We start from the raw sequence: 6,649 nt of genomic DNA, 5'->3' as shown, positions 1-6,649 counted from the left end.
AATATGATTGGGCCATAAAACGTTTTGATATATGAATGAATTTTGTTGCCCAATATTTTAGTTTAATGTTTGTATGTTTGTCCGGTAACGCCTCGTACCTTATCCCGGCCTCGGGTACGGGTAAGGGGTGTTACAGAATTAATCTCACTTTATCCTCAGTATCAGAAACTAGTTCAGGGCCCAAAACACGCTACTCGCCTAGCTCAGTCCAACATGAAAGTGTGCGACACCTACGACCATATAACGCCTTGTAAGGTGTCATTTGTATGCTAGACTGATAGCTATTGTTATAAGCAAACTCTGCTATCGACATGTAATCCTCCTAACTGCCTCAGAAATCAATCACGCAAATCCTTAACATGTCCTCCAGTATCTGAATCACCGTCTTTAATTAACCATCTATCTGAGGATGAAACGCAGTACTGAAGTCCAATATCATACCTAGAGCTTCAAGTAACTTCTTCCAGAACCTAGACGTGAAGCGAGGATCCTTATCAGATATGATCGAAACCTGTACCCCATGTAGTCTCACTATCTCAGATACATACAGTTTAGCCAGCTTCTGCAAAGAGTAGTCAGTACGAACTGGTATGAAATGGGCGGACTTGGTCAATCGATCTACGATAACCCATACTAAGTCCTTCTTAGTAGGCGTTAGGGGCAATCCACTAACAAAGTCCATAGTCACTCTCTCCCACTTCCAAAGTGGAATCTTAACTGGCCGAAGCAACCCTAAACTTAACTGATGTTCAACCTTAACCTGCTGGCAAGTCAGACATCTACCCACGAAGTTGGTAACTTCACGCTTAAGATCCGGCCAGTAATATAACTCATGAAGGTCTCAGAACATTTTATTTCCACCAAGATGCATAGCATAAGGGCTATTATGCGCCCTTTGTAGTATAGACTGCCTCAAATCAGTATCATTCAGTATACAAATTCTCCCACGGAAACAAAGCACCCCTTCGTTATTCAGTCCAAAATCCACAGTATCCCCACTCTCAACCTGAAGAAAACGAAGAACCAACAACTCGTCTTCCATCTATTTACCCTTAATCTTATCCATCCATGTCAATTTAACTTAAAGCTCAGCCAACAAACTACCATCATCAAATAAACTGAGGCGAGCAAACATCGACCTCAGATTAGTCATAGCTCTACAACTTAGTGTGTCTGCCACCACATTGGCCTTACCAGGATGGTATTCGATCATACAGTCATAGTCTTTAAGTAGCTCAATCCATCTACGTTGCCAAAGATTTAGCTTCTTTTGAGTGAGGAGATATTTGAGGCTCTTGTGATCAATGAAGATGATATACCTCTCACCATACCGATAATGCCTCTAAATCTTCAGTGTGAATACCACCGCAGCCAACTCCAATTCATGCGTTGGATAATTTGCTTCATGAATCTTTAGCTGCCGAGACTCATACGCTACTACCTTACCCTTTTGGATCAACACATATCCCAAACCAACATGTGATGCATTGCTGTAGACAGTGAACTCTTTCCCTAAATCTGGCTGTATCAAGATAGGGGCCTCAGTCAGAACCTTCTTAAACTTCTCGAAGCTCTCCTACTGCACATCAGTCCAGTTAAATGGCATACCCTTACGTAACAGCTTAGTCAAAGGTGCTACAATTACTGAAAACCCCTCTGCAAATCGTCGATAATACCCTGCCGGTCCTAGAAAACTGCATATTTTAGATACAGCCTTAAGCGGCTTCTAATCCAAAACAGCCTCAATCTTTCGAGGATCAACCCTAATCCCTTAAGTAGATACCACATGGCCCAAAAATGTTACCTCTAGTAACTAGAACTAACATTTACTGAACTTGGCATATAGTTGTTTCTCCTTCTCGAAGATGTTCATCATGTTCATCCTCAGTTCTCGAAAACACCAGAATGTCATCAATAAAAACCACTACGAACTGATCTAGATAGGGCTGGAACACTCGATTCATCAGATCCATAAAATCTGCTGGTGCATTCTTCAGTCCAAATGGCATCACTAGGAACTCGTAATGACCATGACGAGTCCTAAACGTTGTCTTGTATACATCAACCTCTTTGACCCTCAATTGATGGTACCTAGATCTTAGATCAATCTTAGAAAAAACCGAAGCTCTTCGGAATTGGTTGAATAGATCATCTACCCTCGGTAGGGGGTACTTATTCTTAATGGTTAATTTATTCAGTTGCCAGTAATCGATGAATATACAGATGGATCCATCCTTCTTTTTCCACAAACAAAACTAGTGCTCGTCACAGAGACACACTAGGGTGGATGAACCCTCAATCTAATAACTCTTGAATCTGAGCCTTAAGCTCCACAAGCTCCTTCGGTGCCATTCAATAAAGGGTGATGGACACCGGAGCTGTACCAGGCAAGAGCTCAATCCCAAATTCAACTTTACTCTTTGGAGGTAAGCTAGGTAGCTCCTCAGGACAGACGTCCGAAAAATCTTTAACTGTTCTGATATCTTTAATAGAAGAAACCCTAGAATCTAAAACACTAATGTAGGCCAAATACGCCTCAGATCCCTTACAAACCAACTTTTCCACCCTTAGTGCAGAGATCACATTTTATAAGTAGTTCTGACGTTCCCCTATGACAACCACCCCATTGTCCTCTGCAGCTCTCAGTGAAATTAGCTTAGTGGCACAATCCAAACTCCCTAGGTGTTTAACCAGCCAGTCCATTCCCAGTATTAAATCAAACTCTCTAAAAGGAAGTTCAATCAAATCCGCCATAAAGATAACCCTTTGAACCTCCAAAGGAACATCTCTAAATAGTTTATTTACCTTCACCGACTGCCCCAATAGACTCAGTACAGTAACCTCACTCGTAATGCTCTCAACCAAGATACCCAGAGTCTCAGACATAGTACAAGCTATATAGAAGTGAGTGGATCCTATATCTATTAGTGCAGTATAAGGTACATTATAGATAAAGATCATACCTGTGATAACATTCGGAGCATCTCCATCCTCTCGACGACGTGCAGCATAAACTAGGGCTGGTTGTGAAACGCCCCGTACACAAGACCATTGCCGGAGTCGAACACGAGGTGTTAACGGACTTAATTCATTACTTAAACAGCCCATACAATTCATTTTAAAATTTCTAGACAAGCTGCCTAACTGCATCACAGTCGCTTTAAAAATCATATATCGAATTCCGAAACTCGAAATATAATTCCATAAATTTTTCCTGAAACTAGACTCATATATCTATCTACTAATTTTTTTTCTAGAATTTTTGGTCAGGCCAATTAGTACAGTTTATTAGTTAAAGTCTCCCCTATTTCAGGGTTCGACTACTCTGCCCTCTGTGTATTACGAATCAGATATCTCCCTGTACAGAGCTTCAATGACTATTCCGTTTGTCTCTAGTAAAATTAGACTCAATAAGGAATCTGTACATATAAAGTATGACTTCTAATTATCTTTGTAAAATTTATGGTGAATTTCCAAAGTCAGAACAGGGGATCCAGAAATCGCTCTGGCCCTGTTTCACAAAAATTTAAACATCTCATAAAATATAACTCATATACCTGTTTTGTTCCATCCATATGAAAATAGACTCATAATTCTTCAATTCCATATATTATTCATCATCTAATTGTATTTCTAATATTTTTAGTGATTTTTCAAACTCACGTCACTGCTGCTGACTGAATCTATTTTATGGTAAATTTTACCTATTTCATGGTTTCCATGGATTAGCTAGCAATTTAGCATACATAACACCAAATATTATCATGATTAGCCATTCCAATGGCTAATCATTACCAAGCATTTCCATACCACTCAATAACCATATCATAAGACTATATACACAAAATGATTATAATGTTATACATGCCATACTCAAAATATACAAGCCATTATGCCAAGATGGTATACGGATAGTGTGAGCGTGCCTCCGACCATTTCTGATTTCCGAGCTGGCTTGTCAACACTACAAGGAATGAAAAGGAGGGAGTAAGCATAAATTCTTAGTAAGTTCACATGCAAATAGCAAGTAACATAACTATATAAGCAAACATAAAACATCATTTGCATAATCATCACCGAGACATTCATATCACAATTTCATTTATCATCTTACCATATTGTTGTTATATCGAGTTTTCAACCCGAGGGTTAAGTACATACCTGTTCAAAGTATCCATTTCACAACACTTACCAATACGTCCCTTTCATCTTGAGTATTCCTCCATTTGAGTAGAATTTTACCCGTTGAACACATTGGAATATAATTCGGATACATGGAAAGTTTGCACATAAGTGCCACATATGTAGCCAAGCTACCATGTAACCCGCCCATAAGTGAACTCGGACTCAACTCAACGAGCTCGGATGCCTAGTTACATCTCTCGAACTCGGACTCAACTCAACGAGTTCGGACATTCGCATCCATAAGTGAACTCAGACTGAACTCAACGAGTTCGGATGCTCAACCATCCTAGTGACATGTCACTTGTATCCTAATCTATTCCTAAGGTTCAAACGGGCTTTTTCCCTCGATCTCACATTTGCCGTCTTCGATGGAATATCGGAACCGATACTTGGTAGCAATTCATATTTACCAAGTAGTAAACATAATTTGCATATTACTCAACATTAACCACAAAGCATAATATTTCACAATTAAAAATCAGCGTATCATATAATTAACATCAATAACTTAAAAATAACAATTATGCTACATTATTTACACATGAACTTACCTCGTATGCGAAAATGGCTACTTTTACCATTTCGTCCACAACTTGGTATTTTCCCCATTTTAGCCCGAATTTTAGTTTTCCTTGCTCTATCATTTAAAATATATTCAAATTAGGACTCACATTATTCAAATTGAGCCAAAATCATATTTTGGCAAAATTATAGTTTTGCCCCTAAACTTTCACATATTTACACTTTTGCCCCAAAGCTCGTAAATTAAATTTCAGCCTATTTTCTTATGTTTTATGACATGCTGATCATTTTTCCCTTTTATGGCAACATCAAATTCTCACTCTAACATGTACTTATGACTATTAGGTATTTTTACCGATTTTTTGCTAGTTTTCGCTTAAAACCGAGTAGCACAAGTTGTCTAACATAATTTAAAACCTCATATTCTATCATAAAACACCAAAATACACAAATTTCACCTATGGGTATTTTTCCAAATATGAACACTAGGTTGAATTATTGCTAGCATAAGCTTAATCGAGCTACCGGGACTCCAAAAACGTAAAATTCATTAAAAACGAGGATAGAATGGACTTACAATCGAGCTTGGAAGCTTGAAAAATCATAGCCATGGTTTCTCCTTGCTATATTCGGCCACGGGGTTGGAGATGAGCAAAATTGGCTTTTAATTTTGTATTTTAATTCATTTTACCCCTAAATGACCAAAATGCCCTTACTACTAAACTTTCCAAAAATTCCATCCATGTCCAATTTTTGTCCATAGACTTAGAAATTGGTAAAATTGCTATTTAAGACCTCCTAATTAATATTTCAAAACAATTTCATACTAGAAACTTCTAGAATGCAAGTTTTACAAATTATTCGATTTAGTCCCTAATTTCAATTTAAGCACTTTATGCATAAAATTTCTTCACGAAATTTTCACACAATCATGCAATCATATCATAGACCTTAAAATAATCATAAAATAATTATTTCTATCTCAGATTTTGTGGTCACGAAACCACTATTCCGACTAGGCCCAAAATCAGGATATTACAACTCTCCCCCCTTCAGGGATTTTCGTCCTCGAAAATCTTACCAGAAAAGTGGTCTTCACTTTTAATCTCATATTCGGTGTCGAAGAACTTTCACTTAGGCTATACCTCCAATACATCTCTTTAATTTCTCATATGATCTAAAAGCTTACAGTCTCAACTCTCAACTGTTCTTAAATTTTCAACCTTTCTCTATTTCCCATGATATCATGACATAAAACTCGGATCTTAACTTGATTAATGGAGACCGGAATTCTAAGAAATCCAACAATCAAAGAGACCTAAAATTCCATGAATCTAATGAGTAGGAATTCATTCAATACAGATATGATTTATAGATCTTGCTAAACATTTAACAATAGGATACATCACATTTTTCCTCTTTCCGCCATAGAAATAATTCTGATATGGCCTCAAGAATAATCCTTCTCATTTCCATCCCAATATCAACACTGACAAGGATAATTTTGATAGATCCCAATGTTCGGCTTTAACCCCTTTAACAACTTCGATTTTATATAACATCGAATGCTCTAAACTATCACATTACCTCACTGTCTTGAAACACATCACAATTCATACAACAGTACATTACTGAAAGTCAGGAAGTCTTTACTTAATGTAGACTAGTCTAGTTCAGACGCTTCGGTTACCAATATTCTCATCTATCCAAACTTTGTCAACATGTAATAAACTTTTCAGCTTTCACAAGACGAAAACCTTATCATTCGTAGTGATTTTAACTAATATCCAACTCTTTCTAATAAAAATACACTTCTCGTTCAAACTATTTACTCTTTTATCCGTACAAAAATGAAATTATATTATCAGACTTGAAAAAACATAATCCTGACATAATTGTCACATGAAATCTTTCAAATAAATAATTCACCATACCGACTGAA

Source organism: Gossypium hirsutum, chromosome A04 (genome assembly GCF_007990345.1).
Source record: "Gossypium hirsutum isolate 1008001.06 chromosome A04, Gossypium_hirsutum_v2.1, whole genome shotgun sequence".
Taxonomy (NCBI): domain Eukaryota; kingdom Viridiplantae; phylum Streptophyta; class Magnoliopsida; order Malvales; family Malvaceae; genus Gossypium; species Gossypium hirsutum.
Note: the sequence above shows the minus strand (reverse complement) of the source record.